This window comes from Frieseomelitta varia, unplaced genomic scaffold (genome assembly GCF_011392965.1).
Source record: "Frieseomelitta varia isolate USP_RPSP 00005682 unplaced genomic scaffold, Fvar_1.2 scaffold_215, whole genome shotgun sequence".
Lineage (NCBI taxonomy): Eukaryota > Metazoa > Arthropoda > Insecta > Hymenoptera > Apidae > Frieseomelitta > Frieseomelitta varia.
In genome coordinates, this window is record NW_025109917.1 from 83796 (window position 1) to 102417 (window position 18622).

The 18622-nt window shown below is 34.4% G+C and overlaps 1 protein-coding gene and 1 long non-coding RNA gene across 2 annotated transcripts in view; one reads left to right on the top strand and one right to left on the bottom strand.

Moving 5' to 3' along the window:
* The window catches only part of LOC122527362 (plexin-A4), a 362759-nt gene that overhangs the window by 73345 nt on the left and 270792 nt on the right, over positions 1–18622 (top strand). The gene's annotated exons all lie outside the window — the stretch shown is intronic.
* Positions 12407–13231, bottom strand: LOC122527363. The gene is made up of 3 exons (XR_006306328.1): positions 12984–13231; positions 12711–12892; positions 12407–12614 (listed from the first exon to the last, which is right to left on the bottom strand). It is a non-coding gene; the product is annotated as an uncharacterized LOC122527363 (long non-coding RNA).

Consider the following 18622-nt stretch of genomic DNA (forward strand, 5'->3'; position numbering starts at 1 on the left):
TTTTAGAAAGATAGAAGTCATTGAGATAAGTCAATTTGTATTTGCAACATATTTCGAAGTTTATAGTTTATTTTCTACGTTGTAGTGTATGTACAGTGAGTCTTGTTAATATTCGGACATTATGCTACTCAGAATATTGTTGTGGACTTCGATCGTTTATAATAGTAAGTTTTTTTGGATTAATTTTCCAATAATATATTTATATTATTCATTTATTAATATATTTATATTATTATTTATAATGTACACGTTAGAAACGAATATCTTTGCGCAGTATTTGTCAAAATTTTTCTTTGTATTCTTCTTGTTCTATGAATATTCTCCGTATCGGAGGGATCGAACTGATTCGTCAGTATATCTCGTGGAAAATTTATTCCTGCGATTGTTATATTTGTTTTAGAAAGATAGAAGTCATTGAGATAAGTCAATTTGTATTTGCAACATATTTCGAAGTTTATAGTTTATTTTCTACGTTCTAGTGTATGTACAGTGAGTCTTGTTAATATTCGGACATTATGCTACTCAGAATATTGTTGTGGACTTCGATCGTTTATAATAGTAAGTTTTTTTGGATTAATTTTTCAATAATATATTTATATTATTATTTATAATATATTTATATATTTATATTATTATTCATAATATATTTATATTATTCATTTATTGCACATAGTTTTCTTAATATCAAACTTAATATAAACTGAATTATGTCGAAATGTAGCGTGGCAAAGATATTCTACAATGTTTGAACTTGAAAATTGTTAACATAAACAATAATTCATATTTTGTTGGGTAGCCCATAGTTTCAATTAGGCATATTTCCAGTAATTTCCTTTTTAAGTAATTTTGCGGAATATTCTTCCATTCTTCGATTAATTAATCGTTGTTCAAATTGTGCGACGAAGCAAAATATTTCAAAGACAGACACTTCTATAATGGAAATTTTGGCTGAGGCATTGTATAAAAATAATATAAACATTCTTAGGTGACATCCTGTACCAACAAGTTAGGTGGAAAGCAATTGTATTAAAAATTCAGCTGAGTCGAAAGTGATGACTCGTCGCTCAAGTCTACCCATCCTCGCATGCCAAAAAAAAAAAAAAAGGACGCGAAAAATGAGCGAAACTAATCGACGGAATCGATACATATGTATCAGAGATCCTTCTCGAGAACCGCTCGAAGAGTGAATAATACTCGCCCCTTTAAAAGTCGCAGCTACAGTGGAGAAAACGAGTCGCGGCTGCAGAGCAAATGGCCGTAGAACCAGCAGTTTTTCCTCTCTGATGGCGAGGCTCATCGAGCAATTTGTTACCCCGGTGAGAGGGGGAGGGGGATCAAGCGGTTCGTTCGACCGGTCTTCTCCGTGAATCATCGCGAATCACGGCAATTCTCTTTCTCTCTCTCTCTCTCTCTCTCTCTGTATGTGTGTGTGTGTGTCTGTGTGGAAGAGAGATATTTTCAACGATCGATTGGCCGCGCGATTTTTCGCCGATCTCGGTGCACGACGAAGGGTGGGTACTAACACGGAGTTACGGCGCGATTGGAAACGCGTGACAAATCGGGCGAGCATCGATCGACGCCGCGCCGTCGTACGAACGTAGGTGTCAAGTAATTGACTTCGCTATCGGTGAACGCAATTTAACGCTCCGCTGGAGACACACAGTCGATACAGAAGACGCCCAGGGATTATTTCGCGGATAAGACGGACACAGATAGAGACTGCGTGGGAAATCGCGAGATCGACGAGCCGCGGAAATTTTCTCCAGACGATCATCTCCTCCTCCGTTTCACCGGTAGACGCGCGCTATTTGGAGACTAATCGACGTCGTGTTTCAACGCAGCCTGAATAACCGGGGGTTTATTGTAATTTGTCACGCTTCAGATCGCTGAGGCGCGTGTTTTCTGGAACACGGCCGGGTTATTTAGACGCGGCGGATTTGCCAAGAGGGATGATGGAGACTGGGTTTTGCTTGTCTCGCGTGGCGCGATAAATCAAAGAGGAGAACTCTCTCGGCGGAGTGATTGTTCTTCACCGAGGCTCCCGTTGATCCGTGAAATTTTTATCTCCGAACATTCGACGAACATTCGATTTGTTTATACATTTATATTGTATATTTCTATATTTATACTATATATCGTATATTTTATATCGTTTATACTATAAATTATATATTTTTATATTTATACTATGTATTATATATTTCTATATTTATACTATATATTATATATTTCTATACTTATACTATATATTATATATTTCTATATTTATACTATATATTATATATTTCTACATATTTATACTATATATTATATATTTCTACATGTTTATACTCTATATTATATATTTTTACATTTATACTATATATTATATATTTTTATATTCATACTATATTTCTATATTTCTATATTTATACTATATATTTTCTATTATGTATTTCTGAGAGACTTTGTTGTATTTTAAATCCCATACTCTTCAGATTTTACCGATATTGGTAGCGGATCGCCCGGTTAAAGAACTGAAACTCGAGTTTAATAAATTTGATTTTTTAAAATTTAATTCAATTAAATTTGATTGAATTAAATTCAGTGATTTAAGAGATTCGAGATTCGACTAAATGCAGATGTTTACCTTCTATTTCGGAGCTTTTTCTTCTATTTCTGTCGCTACTTTTAAACCACCTATAATTCATTTTTAATTCGTGCAATTTATTCGTGTGAATAATTTTGTATTCTCTTACAATTCAATTGCCATTTTAGAACGTTAGGTCGAGAATTATCAAGCAGTCGAGCGTAACACGACCGTAATAATTGTCTGCGATAAATAATGAAAAAATAATTTTCTATGATAGATATACTTCTTCGAGTCACTTCTGACAATTAAAGCATAAAATTCAGATCAGAAACATTAAAGTTCCAAAAGATTGGAACTTTGTACATGATACAATGGAAAGTGCACGAGCTTTTATTTGTATGTTTTACAAAAAATTATTTAAATCATTTGTAAACGTATTGTAAATTGTAAATTAGTCATTTTGACTACTTTGGTAGTTCTAGTGTTAAATAGTGTCAAAAATTCCTTGACTTCGTTTCTACTTTGCTAATTTTCGGTTCTTCTTTTTCCAAAATGTTTCAAAATTTTTTCAACATCGTTGCAGCAAGTGGAGAGGCAAAAACAGCTTTGTTGTCGAGAATCGAAAACAGTTTCGAAATCGCGGTGAATTTTTTTCACTAAACTAAATATGCCACCGATCGAGTTTTGCAGATTAGAGTTTTCCATCTAAATTTCTTAATGCGATTTTTTTCTTTTGCCGCTTATAATTACCGAAATGGTCAAAATGACCAGTTTGTAATATTTCAAAGTGCAATTCTGCAGACGTACAATGCTGTATTTTTTAATTAATGTGATTGAAAATATGTGTCCTTTCTTGTACTATGAAGTTTACTATTCATCTTGCAATTTTTATACTTCAGTCGTCGGCAGTTCCATTGTTGAACGTCGCAAAAATTCAAAGAAATCCAAAAATTCAAAATTTCGACATAAAAAGAAAGTCGGGCAGCGAGTTTCCATCTTCACTCGTCGGCAAACATTTTTTCCAACGTTCTCAGAGGCGAAGAAAATACCTAGTTCCAAAAAAAAAAAAAACGGACGTAGAACTCTCAAACCATAGGCTTCTTCTCTACTTTGAAACGAGGTCGACTGAATTCTTTCATACGTCTTTTTTTTTTCCCACAGTATTACGACTGTTCGAAACAATTTTCAGTTCAAGGGAATTTTTCATCCCTTGTGTCCTTCTCGTATAATCTCGCGAATAAAATGGACATATAATCTCTGTTTTATACAAGCTATCACAACAGTTGGAGCGTTCTGCTCGATTATTATTGCATCCCGCGGCGAGTCGTCTCGAAGCCAAAATTCAAACGTTCATACACGTTTCTGTGCACGTCGATCGATGAGTTGCCGGTTTGGCCGGGCGAAATCTACTCCAGGAGGAGGAGGAGGCATCTTTTCCTGTAACAGCCGTTCTAGATAACAATAACGAGGGCCGGGATAACAATAACGCGAGGATAATTCCCGAATTTAGATGGCCAATTGACAAGGATTTAGCCGTGGCGAGAGGCGGAGGCTGGCATTATTGTCCGAGCGATCCCGCGTTCCTTCCATCACGCACGTGAGTACACCGACCGGAAACTAAGACGGTTAATCAAACGATAAGCACGTCTGGAACTGATCCAAACCGGCATTCCTCGCTGTGTAACGTCATTGCGTACATATATATGTATATATATACTCAGCCACGGGACAAACGTGCGATCACACGCGTGTGTGTATGTGTGTGCGACTCGTGCGACTGTGTAACTTGGTCATCGTGATGCGATATTACGTCCGCCATACGCGGACGTTGTTTGTTTGCAAAGTGTTTTCACCGGGACCTGGGTCCGGGAATTCATTTGGAATGGTAATTGGCGAGTAAATTTTTGAAACGATGCCCCTTTATGTGGAATAGATAGGTTTGGTAATAAATTTCTGAATGTTTTGTATTTCGATTATTGGCATTCGTGGGTCATTTGGCCACGAAGCTGGGCAAATAGTGATTATTTGAGAGAATAATATATTTATTTTGCAATTGAAGATTTGTGTTTGAAATAACGTTCAAAGCGAAATACTCGAATGAAAAGGGAAAGAATAGTCTATGAAAATCAAAGTAATTTGTTAGTGTGTGTTATCACGATAGAAATTTGTCTTTACAATTAACTTTTAATAGGATTTGTTCCTCAAACATGTAAATATATATGTATGTATCTATGTGTATATTATATTATAAGACTCAATTGAAACCAGAGATGTAAAGGTTTATGTTACATGAACGAAAAGTTGGAGACCACTGTGTTAAGAAAGAAAGTTTCATTGTTTGGAGATAATTTTGTTTCAGAAACTTTTTACATAATATCTAAATATTGTGACGTCTATGCTCACGCTAATATATAGTATATTACATAGATTATATAATATATAACATATGTAATATAATTAAATTATATTATATTATATATAATAAGTATGGTATATTATATAGATTATATAATATATATGTAATATAATTAAATTATATAATATATTAAATATTATATTATTAAATATATTATTATAGTATATTATATAATATATTAAATATTATAATATATATATTATATTATAGATTATATAATATAATAGTTTATACATATATTATATATATAGGTTATATAATATGTAATTAGTTAAATACAAAAACCGAGGAAAGGAAAATGCACGACATTCGTAATAATAAACAAATTTTCTCCAACATTTATTAATAAGTTTGACACACAGACAAGCTATTTTTGTGTTACTCGTGCACGAATAACTACGCTTATGCTTTTCGTCCCCGTTTTTCAACGCAAGTTCCACTACTCTTAGGCAGTCTTTCAATTAGTTTATTTAAATTTTCAAGCGGCACGTTGTTTCAACAGCGTTGTGAAATCTCCATTGACGTGTTCTCGCGAACGTTGGAGCATGTTTCCTGTCTTGTCTGTCAATCTCCTCCCATGACGTCTCAAGTGGGCTAAGATCAGTTTATTGAAACTTTTTCAAACTCTTTCTCTTTCGGACATCTTCTACGAATACTTGGAAGGAAGCTCACAATCAGTATAGTTGAATAACGAAAATTAAAAAAAAAAAAAAAAGAAAAGGAAATGTATCGGTACAAATTCTGAATTAATACGAGTTTGTTTTGATGAAACAGAGATGCAAGGATGTGTAACGAGTCGATCAAATTGACCTCTCAAATTTTTGATTGCACCAATTTATCATACACTTTCACAGTTTTGTTACACTAATTTCGGACGTTTCTGGAGCTATGACGTTCGAGCCAGATTACGCGCGAATTTACACATTTGTTAAAATTCACGGAAACAGAAAATGGAAGCGAGACGAGGTTTTCAATACACTGAATATTTCACGCATCCCTGCGTATTATACTCATTTTGAAAGCGGCGTTATTACATAAACATTGCTCGAAAATAGTATTATTTTAACGACGTTGGCGTTGGCCAGCTTAATTCTGGATTTCACGCGGACAGAGGATCTTCTTCTTTTCTTTTTTTTTTTTTTTCTTTAAGCAGCGGGGCATTTTTTTGGACGAATGGCCTTTCTTGTTTCTCTTGAAGGAGACTCTCGTCTCTGGTGAATTTCTCTCTTTTTCGTTTCAAACCATTCGCGAGACGATCACAAAATGTGACATTATCTCACAAAACGCGCGATAAATTCCTCGATTTTTTACGTGGAATCTGTTACTGATCGCGACACGATCGAGATTCGCGATCAGTAACAGATTCCAAAACGCTGCTGCTCAGTTTTTCAGAAAATTCCCCGAGGCGCACATGTGTGAAACTTTCGTGTCTCGTTCTTGAACGAGAGAAAGAGAGAGAGGGAGAAAACATGGTGTTTAGGTGATGGTGATAATAATGGGCGCAGTAATATCGATAATACTGCTGATAATTGCTGTAATAATAGAGGATAAAATTACATAGGGGATGACTGTAATTACGCGAGTGCACGAGGTGAGCGCCAATGTGATGAGAGACTTTTTATTTCTTTCCTTTTCGGATGTTGAGGGTGTATGCGCACGAGAAGGACTAATTGATGCTAAAACTACCAAAATCAAAAGTAAAATTTCTATCGGAAGCATTGAAGTAGAAAAAAAGAAAAAAGAATGAAAAATTACTCAAGTTATTTAATCAAGTTTATTCACACGTTTTTCGAAGAATCGCTTAAATTCTTAAAAATCCAAGAATATAAAATTTAAAATATAATAAAAAATATTAATAATAATGTAAAATAATATAAGTAATATAAAAATAATAATAATACAAAACAATATAAATAATAATAATATAAAACAATATAAATATAAAATAAATATGAAAACAATATAAAAATAATAATATAAAGTAATATAAATAATATAAAAATAATAATATAAAACAATGTAAATATAAAATAAATATGAAAATAATATAAAAATAATAATATAAAATAATATAAATAATATAAATAATATAAAAATAATAATAATACGGAACAATATAAATAATAATAATATAAAAATATAAAACAATGTAAATATAAAATAAATATGAAAACAATATAAAAATAATAATAATATAAATAATATAAAAATAATAATAATATAAATAATATAAAAATAATAATAATATAAAATAATATAAAAATAATAATAATATAAAATAATATAAATAATATAAAAATAATAATAATATTAAAAAAGTATAAAATTTCCAAGAAAAAGGAAAATTATAAATCGGTCGTTTTGAACTGATAGTTCTAGTATTAAATAAAGGGGGGAGGGGGGGTTGGAAAGAAATGCTGAGGAACCGTTTCCGTAAAGGAGGATCTTCCCTAAATAGGTGATAATGAGAATGCATATCCTTGTTGCGATGCAAATTAGACGAACGGGGGTCACGAAGGCTTCGAGAATTAGCGCATTACACCTGTTATTACATTGTTGCGCCTCTTGTTTCGCTCGGATCTAAACGACCGAACGCCCGAGATTTATCATCGTTTACGAGGTCGCCCGCAAAATGTGGAGAAATCGAACGTTTCACCATGCTTTACAAGTTCGTCGAGTCAAATTTGTAAAAATACAGGAATTTTGAAATATTTATTAACATCAAACGTACTGTTACTACAACTTTGCACACACCTATCGGTCGGAATACACGAATAATTGTCGATTTAATGCACAAAGGAAACAGCGCACAGAGGAAAAAAAGAGCAATGAAGAAATCAAACAGAGAAAAAAGGAATTTTGGACAGTAAAAGAAGAAATTGGATTTTTTATTATTTTTTCGCGAGAGAATGCAGAATTTTAAATCAAATTTTTAAACTGGTCGTCGGCACGTTTTAGGTTATGTTTGGGTTAGGTTTAGAATTTTTTTAAATTAATGAAATTATTGTTTAAATTAAACAAATTATTGTTTAGTCTCCTACAGTTGAACTTCTTTTAAAATTTTTTTAAATTAATGAAATTATTGTATTTAGTCTCTTTATCTGAAAAATTCTTTCCCCACCGGATGAAAAGAAAAAGAAAGATGTATTAAAATTTCGATCAAACAGTAACATTGCTATTGCTCCTATTAATGATAAAGATGAAGTCAATAAAATTAAATTGTTACACAAATAGAAGAAATTACGAAACATATTTCGAAACTAGAAAGGAGATTAAAACAATACTTCACGTTCGGTTTGAATTATGCTTCGAAGAATGTAATAATTGAAAACGTATGGGTTGAATGTGTTATTAATCAGTGTCACACGTTGTAAATCTGAAGATCCAGCGATCCAAACGAGTGAAAGACACGGCGATAAATCGGCCTGAATCCTCCGTATATTTACAACAGCTTGGCGGTGTTTAAATAAGAAAAGAAAAAATACTCCAATGGCGAAGCACGGAAAGCATGAAAATTCAAATCGTCCTCCGCGCTTAGTTTCCCCTAATTAGAGAAGTTTACGAGGCAGGCGAATCGTCGTTAACGTGGAGATATCTCGAGTCCGAATCGCCGGCTCCAGAAATACGGCGCGACACGCTCGCCAGATAGAAACGACGTCCACGATTTTTTAAAAACACATTACGCAATGGGTAGCAATGATTTCTCATTGACAAATACTACATTTTATCGTGGAAAAAAATTCGTAGGATAGAAAATTAAACATAGTTGACCGAACATCTCTCAAAGTAGATGTCTAACTTCATGTGTCTGCTTTAACTAAAATTATTATTATTGTTATATTAGAATTATTATTATTGTCATATTATTGTATTGAAATTATTATAATTATATTATTATATTAAAATTTAGAGATTTCTAAAATGTCTAACTTTATGTGTCTGTTGTAACTAAAATTATTATTATTATTATAATATTATTATATTAAAATTATTATTATTGTTATATTGCTATATTAAAATTATAGTGTTGTATTATTATTATTATATTATTATATCAAAATTTAGAGATTTCTGAAATGTTTAATTTTATGTGTCTGTTTTAACTAAAATTATTATTATTATTGTTATATTGCTATGTTAAAATTATATCGTTATGTTATTATTATCATATTATTATTTTAAAATTTAGAGATTTCTAAAATGTCTGACTGTTATGTGTCTGTTGTAAACTAAAATTATTATTATTATTATAATATTATTGTATTAAAATTATTATTATTATATTATTAATTTTTTCATTTTCTCGAGGTTCATGGACATTTAGGAATAATCGAATATTAAAAAAAAAAAAAAAAAAAAAAATGTCAGAATGAGAAATTTTGATTTTTCTCGTCAAACATCGCCCGGATTTCCAATCTAACCGATAACACGGAAATTCAAAGCAAAACATGCTCGAACCGATGACGACCGAGAGCAAGAAACGCCCGGGTTCTCGCGAATTTCATTCGTTATTTACAGGCGAATTTGTAGCTTCGACTTTCGATAATGCGTTTCGATATCCGCGACACGTATATCGGCGCGTTCGAACGTGGACGTTCCTCGAGGAGGAAGTCTCTCGGACATACAGTTAACGTAGAAAGAGAGAGAGAGAGAGAGAGGGGTTCCTCGAGTCCGGAGGCCAGTTAACGAGCAACGGGGCAGCATCACGATGCAAAGAATCGCGCGAGGGAAAGGGCAACGCCGTAGAGAGCAGAGGGCAGCCGTGTTACGAGGAGAGAAAGAAGACCGCGTTGTTGGGATGAAGGATGGAACGAGGGAAGAGACTGAGAAAAAGGGGTATAAAGAGAGAAAGAGAGAGAGTGAGAGGGAGAGAGACTGGCTCAGAAGCGAGCGAACGTCGGCAAGATAGGAGGCGGCAACCAGCAATTACTAGCTGGAATGTCTGGGAACGCGTGGGACTCGATTCTAAAGGCCCCCCTCCCCCCTCCCCGACCACGACAAAGTCTCGTGATGCCCCTTCTCGTCCATTTCCCCCTCTCTTTTCTCTGCATCCGTGAGGGCCCCCTGCTAGCGATGGCTTGCTGTATCTAACAGGCTTGAACAATTCTGTTTGTACGGCGAAGAGTTGTGAACATATTTATTAAAATCTATGATATATTATATAATATATATAATGTGATATATATTATATAACATAAATTTAGATATAATATAAAATTAAAATAAAATAAATATAAAAATTATATAATATAAATCATCATATATTTATACATTTATATATAATATAAATCATCATATATTTATATATTTACATATAATATAAATCATATATTTATATATTTATATATAGTATAAATCATATATTTCTATATTTATATATAATGTAAATCATCATATATTTATATATTTATATATAATATAAATCATATATTTATATATTTATATATAGTATAAATCATATATTTATATATAATATAAATCATATATTTATATATAATATAAATCATATATTTATATATTTATATATAGTATAAGTCATATATTTCTATATTTATATATAATATGAATCATCATATATTTATATATTTATATATAGTATAAGTCATATATTTCTATATTTATATATAATATGAATCATCATATATTTATATATTTATATATAGTATAAGTCATATATTTCTATATTTATATATAATATGAATCATCATATATTTATATATTTATATATAATATAAATCTAATATTACATGTTTATATATAATATAATCATCAGTAATTTTCCACTGCTTTCCACGCACATTAGCCAAATATTGCGATGTTATATATATATATATATAAGCGATATTTTATATATATAAAACTTTAAAATTTTGTGAATTTAATTTTGTCTAATGTCGAAGCTCCGCAGCTTCTAACTTTGACAATTCCGTTCTTTTCGTGCGAGAACGCGCTTTTCTTGTAAATTCTGAAAAACCGCAGAATTTGAAGTACTTCTTCGTAACAGAGTTTTTTTTTTTGAAGATGATTCTACATGATCGCGTAGTAAGAAAGCCGAGGGTACCTCCTTCTCGAGAAAAAAGTGATTAACAAACAAGAAAATCGGTATAAAATATATCTCTAAAAATACACTGTTTCACATCTGCAAAACGAAAATTACATATTGATCTCGTTGATCATTTTGATAGTTTCTAGCGTTGGTGAACCTGCTGTCCTCGACCTTTTTCTACCGGGTGACCACGGGCGAAATAACGAGATCGTTATCGCGTTGGTTGTTCGAAATTTGTTTGGCCGATGGACAGGAGGGTACGCCTTTGCTCTCGGGAGGAAGGAGAGACACGGAAGGTGAGGCTGGCGAATGATGGCTCGGTCGGGATGAGAGACGTGTTATTTGACGATATTAATCCTGGATTTTTCGTGTGTCGTCGAGAGTCATTTCAGGGGTGTTTCCTTGACGCGAGACCGCCGTCCGACGCGGCTGTTTCGTGGTTATTATACCGATATAATGGCAAGCTTGGTATTTACGTCCACCGATATTGCGTAATGACGTTATTATATCGCCGTGTCGTGGGAGACAGAATAGATGCCAGAGGTCGATCATTTTTCTCGTACGTCAAGCGATTGTGTTTACTCGTACGTGGTATTCGCGTGGTATAGCGTTCTCGTTCACCGATTCCGCCCGTGATTAATAATCGTAAAGCGAAAGCGTGGAAATGGATCTCGCGTTCGGATTAGAGCGATATTCTAATCGCGTGAAATTTGAATCCTTTCGAAGGATGGTCCGGGTATCGATAGCGCTCGATCGGTTCTCGATTTGTCTCGTCGCAGCGAAATTGGTAGGTGAAAGTAATATATTTAGCTTTGTAATGAACAATCGGACGACGAAAAAGAAAATTAGTACAATAGGAAAGTGACCAAACTTTTTGGGTAAAATTGTAAAATATTTTGGGAAAATAAAATTTTCTGGTGGTATACGAATAGCCGATTTTACCCCATAGGGGTGGGTAATATATTATTTAGCTTTGTAGCTAATAAAAAATCGGATGGCAAAGGAAGAAAAATTCGCGCAAGGCTAAGATCTCTTAATTGGACCTTGTACAATGAAAAAAATGACGATTTTGGATGAAATTGTAAAAAACTTTAGGAGAATAAAATTTTCTCGAGGTATACAAATATTTGATTGTTGTCTTAATTGGACCTTGTACAATGAAAAAAATGACAATTTTGGATGAAGTTGTAAAAAACTTTAGGAGAATAAAATTTTCTGGAGGTATACAAATATTTGATTGTTGTCCCATAGGGATGGGTAACATTGGGTACCTTTTAAAAGTTGTATGAAATGCAATACAGTTATAAAATTTTTATTTTTATTAGCTAAAAAATAGTAAAAAACAATTTCAAGAAATATAAAATTACTCTATTTGGTTTGTCTTATAAATTATGTTAATTACTAGTTTGGGAACTTCTCGACGTATTGAATCATTTTAACACGTATATGTCTGAATTAACAGAACAAAAAATCGCAAATGAAATATTCATCGGCCTCTTCAACGCTCGTACACGTCACACGTGCTCATTCGTAACACACAGTGCATTGTATCCTGCTCTGCCCCGTAGCATATTAATCTACTAAACGTTAAATATTTGTACTTTAGTATGAGACAAAAAAATATGAAAAAAAAAAAAAAACACGAAAATACTCTATAAGGACCATAGAATACAAACATCACACGGGTCTGAATGGATTCCTGCATGTGAAAACAGTCACTTCACTCGCATTGAAACATCGAAACTCTTCGAGCCGAAATTTTTAACTCTGCCTCCACGGAGGACGAGATGTAGCTTGCTCTGAAATTTGTCGAGCATCATGCGTTAAAGAAAAACAATGGTACACGGTTTTACTGTACCTAAAAATAAAAAGAAAAAAAAAGAACGCGAAATATCGAATGTCGATGATAAAAATTCAATTATTTCCCTATTTATTTCAATTATTATTACCCTACTGCCTTCGAACTTTCGTCGCACCTGCTCGCCAAACCTCGATTTATCCACGATCAAACGATTCTCCTCGATCTGATCGATAGCTTCGCCGATTGGCCACCGAACGAAATTCCGTGACGATCGCTGCTCACACGGCTGAGCTGTGGCAATCGAACTGAAAGGCGCTGGGAGAGTCGCGCGACTCCTCGGGACTCGATCGCGTGGAAAGTATACGTTTCCCGCGGTGATCGACAAAGCAGACCGCGAGATCGTTATGTAACTAGAAGGCTGCCGACGCGATGATGCATTAAGGTCGCCTTCGCAATCGGCGAATTACTAACATATTAGTAATATATGCTAGTGATATTAGTAATATTATAAGTTATATTATATTATTAAATACAAATTACGTAGTATAATTATATAGTAGATATTAGTTCTATATAGAGGTAATTACTATATACCATAATATTACTAACAGTAAGATTGGAGCTGGAGGAGGACGCTTCGACGTTTTAACCACTTGCGCTCGGCAACTGATTGCGGACCATAACGAGTGACCAAACCGTACGCAATTGAAGTTATTTACTATACTTATTTATAACGTTATAATATAAATATTTATATTATATTATTAATATATTATAAATATATTTATTACATAGTATAATTACATAGTAGATATTAATACTATATACTATATATTATATACTAGATATTAGTTCTATATAGAGGTAATTACTATATACCATAATATTACTAACAGTAAGATTGGAGCTGGAGGAGGACGCTTCGACGTTTTAACCACTTGCGCTCGGCAACTGATTGCGGACCATAACGAGTGCCCAAACCGTACCTTAAATATAATAAATTAAATAACTATACTTAAATATTTGTATTATATTATATTATAATAAATTGAATTGCAATAGTTTTAATAAATTGAATTTCTCAGTTTTAAGTTTATTTATAATAATAATATAAATATTTATTATAATGTAATATAAATTATTACATTAGAATAAATATTTATATTATTATTATAAATGAAATATTATTATTATAACTAAAACTGAGGAAATATTGTAATTCTGACAAAAAAATTCTCCACGTGCGTGGCACGTCATTCCACCACAAGGGGTTTATTGTATGACCGTTTGGTCACTCGTTATGGTCCGCAATCAGTTGCCGAGCGCAAGTGGTCGAAGCGCGTGTTTCAACGTTAACGTCCACACGTGAATACAGAAGAATCGGTAGCGTGGTGGCAGGTTTCCTGAAACCTAGAAGTCGATGCATCCATGTTTCAACGTGCGCGATGACGTTTACTGAGCTCCGTGGCCTCTTCCACGTGTTTATTCGTTTATTCCACGGACATACGAACGCGCATTGACGCAATCGGCGTTTTTTTACGTTGTCCGGCCGTTACAATTTCTCTGGTATGTCTGGCGTCATCGGGTTTTCGCCCAGGAAAATGCGGCGAGATTTCACTCGATGTCTCGCGATATCGATCGCGTGCCAGCCTGTCCAGGATTGTCGACGTTCTCGGCAAACGGATTTCGTTCGTTCGTTCGTTCGTTCGTTCAATCATACATACGAGCCCGCGTCCCGCCGATCCGCGTTTCATCCCGTTCCGTTCGTTCTTATTTGCTCGCTTCCAAGTTCAATATGGAGATGGCCGAGCGCAATGGCAACACTTTGGTATTTTGTGGTATGTGTAGGTTTGAAAATCAATTGCCAGTGCACGTGTCGCTATACTTTGCAAACTTTGATCGATCTTTGGCCGATTCTGCGACCTCGTTACTCTCGTGTCGTTTCTCTCTGTTTGTAGTTTAGATTGGTATATAAATGTCCGGGGGTGCATGTACACGATCGAACCGAAGACGATCAATTCCTCGCGAGGTGGTCGAATTTCGTTGTTTGTCAATGTCTCTGGGCAGAGATCGCCTGGACTCTCGGCACTCCCACCCTCCCCTTAAGATGAGAAATTTGGGGAATCCCTTTGTCGCGGTGCCGTACGTTACCATAGAGTGGCTCGAGATTACCTAGCGGTTCTCGAGTGACCATGAGAAATTGCTTGCTCCGGATGTCGGATAATCACGAACACCCTGTACGTGAACCGGCAAGATTGCGCTACGTTATGCATATAGATACACTGTAAACTCTACCTCTCTCTCTCTCTCTCTCTCTCTCTCTCTCTCTCTCTCTCTCTCTCTCCCTATAACGTCTATTTATCTGTCTCTATCCTTCCGTCTGTCCTCGAGTTTGCCTATGTATGCACGTGTTTGCCTGTCTTTCTCCCTCGCGTCGTCTCACAAATCTTCCCTTGTCTCATCTGTTACACCCTGAAATACTCGGGCGTAATCAATGAGGGGCGGAGAGGGGGTTGCAGGTCTTCGGGCTTCGTGTCTCACCTGGCGAACGCGTACTCGTGTTGGTTAGCACCGTCTTGAACTGAATCGTGGCCTCGTCGTCTGAGGGTGAAGCGGACGCCGGATATTAGGTGTACGAGAGTCTCAAAAGGGCCTCTTCAACCTATCGATTTCTTCCTTTTCTTTCTTCTGCTTCTTTTTTTTTTTTTCGTTTCTCCTTCCGGTGTCGTATCGTGCCGCGATAAGTGAGTCTCTTTAGCTTTTCGCTTGGAGCGAGCCTCGGTGCCTCGAGCTTCCTTCTAGTATTTTCGTGAGAAAGATCAGACTGATCTTCGGGATTCGATTGGGGATAGTTGGGCGATTTGGAAGGATTTCTCTGAGGGTAGGTTGTCATGTTACTGGACGATCTATTATCTTCCTCTGTCTCTTCAGAGAACATGAAGCTCCGAAATTTCTAGGATTTAACGAAATATCGTTGGAGATGCAGTTTTGTGTCATTTATTGAGACACTGAAAGAATCTTTAAACGAATTTATAAAGGTATAGATAATAATTAAAATATATATAGATTATAGATAATATTATAGATGATAATAATAAAAATGCAGATTAAAATTTCTAGAATTTTCTAACGAAATATCGTTGGAAATGCATTTTTCTGCCATTTATTGAGACACTGAAAGAATCTTTAAACGAATTTATAAAGGTATAGATAATAATTAAAATATATATAGATTATAGATAATATTATAGATGATAATAATAAAAGTACAGATCAAAATTTCTAGAATTTTCTAGCGAAATATCGTTGGAAATGCATTTTTGTGCCATTTATTGAGACACCGAAAGAATCTTTAAACAAATTTATAAAAGTATAAATAATGATTAAAATATATATAGATTATAGATAATAAATATTATAGATAATAATAATAAAAATGCAGATCAAATTTTCTAGCGAAATATCGTTGGAGATGCATTTTTGTGTCATTTATTGAGCCACCGGAAGACTTTTTAAACGAATTTTAAGAATATAAATAATAATAATAATGGAGGTATAGATAAAAATTTCTAGAATTTTCTAGCGAAATGTCCTTGGAGATGCATTTTTGTGTCATTTATTGAGCCACCGGAAGAATTTTTAAACGAATTTTAAAGGTATAAATAATTGATAATAAAAGTACAGAAAAATTTCTAAAGTTTGTTAGCAAAATATCGTTGGAGATGCATTTTTGTATCATTTACTGAATCTCGGAAGAAATTTTCAAACGAAAAGTGTGGATAATAATTATGAAGGATGTTTTATCTTCATATTCCCTGCCTGATTACTGCCTTTAAGTAGTAAAAAATGAAACCTCTGCGGCGAAAAAATTTGTTTGGATAAACGACACGAGAATGCATCTCGAACGATATTTTGCTGGCGAATCTCAGAAGTTTTGGGAAGATGAATCTTCCGGAAAGATGGAGGAAGTTAATAAACGAGAGTGGATCGTACATAATTCAATAACGTGATGTAAAACGTAAAGTATTCTGCATAGATTGTTCATTAATGAAACGAAAGGAACTTTTGGAACAATTTAATGGTTGGGAGAAAGTAATCTAGATTTCTCTAAATAATTTCACTTCAGAATTATTAATATAATTATTAATATACGCGGGCTATTTTAATCGTTGCAAATCTTTGTAATTACTAAATAATATCATACTACTCAGTAATATCTTACCGCAAGACAGCATTGTTTTATGAAAAAAAAAAAACAATTTTACGTAATAAACAATTCTATTTATCACATAATTTTATCTTACGTAACAAATAATTTTATTTACGATACAATTTTATTTTACATGACAAATAATTCTATTTATGATGTAAAAAGTTTTACAACTACAGGTAACACTGGAACATAAGTATACACATGGTTACATACGTGAGAGAACGTGTGAATTTTATTAAATTTTCTACGCGTAATGCCTCTATCCACATTATCTAAAAATTACATCTCAGGCATCTTCTATCAATCTACTCACCCTCTTCGAAAGAAAGGGAAAAGGAAATCAAAAAGAGAAGGAAATCTTTCTTTCATCGCGGAAAGAGAGAGAGAGAAAAAAAAAAGAGTTCAATCACTCTTCCTAGCCAATCCAATCAACCCAAAACCAACCTCCCATTCCTGCAAATACTCTTCCTCTTGTGCTGCTCCTCTTTTTCACCTGCCACCCCCACCAGCCAATCAGCTTTGCATCCACATCGTTCGAAAACCACCCGAGTTCGTGTCTTACTCGGGGAGCTAACAGTCGTCCTCGGCCGAACAAAACAAGGATGAAATAGAAATCGAAAAAGAAAAGAAAGAAAAAAAAAAAAAAAAGAAAAAAAAGAAACCGAGGGAAATCGATCGTTGGAGCGAGCCCGCTGTTTTTTTCGTCCGGACCGGATATGACCATTGCCCGGCGGGGTCAACGAGAAGCACACACAGATGCACGCAGCAAAAATAAAAAAAAAAAAAAGAATAAAGACATAGCGATTGCACGGCACACGTAACTTTGGAACGGTCGTATCGCGGTTCGTGCCGCTCTGATGGATGGCCTCGTAAACGATGGCGTCGAAGTTGCGCTTTAATTCCGCGCGGAAATCGCGGAAACGGATTCGTGGTGCGTCCAGAGGGAGGAGGAGGTGGAGGAGGAGTCCGAAATTTATTTTTCCTGGCCGGGAGTCGAAATAAACAAGGCTTAGGCGGTTGCCGAAAAGTCGATATAGGCGGCCTGCCGAGAGAGCGGCCCCGTCGCCACTTTATACAGAGGGGCGCGCGTTGAAAATCGCCAGCTTTATCTCTCGGCGTACCGCCGCTCTTAACCGTGTCAACGAGATCGTCCGTTCTTCCTTTTTTTTTCATTCTCTCTTCCAAGTTTTCTCGCCGTTCGATAAAGTTACAGCGTTTCCTTTTGTTTTTTTTTTCTTCCTTTCTTCCTACTTAACCGCTTGCGGACCATAACGAGTGACCGGGCCAATATATACAATAATTTCGTCGCTTTCTTCTTGAACTCGTCGGCATGGCAATAAGGGGATAGAAATTGAATTGAGAAGTAATAAATTTATTATCTGCTTTGCCTAATCTGTTTCAAACTTAATCTGACCTAAGTCTAACCCAAACTTCAGTCTAACCTTCAGTTGAAACAGTTTTGTTTAAAATGTTTCCCAATATATCATGAACAACTATTATAATATTTTATACTGTATAATAACTGTTATACCATATAACAACTATGTATTTTTACGTAAACAAAGTAGTTACGA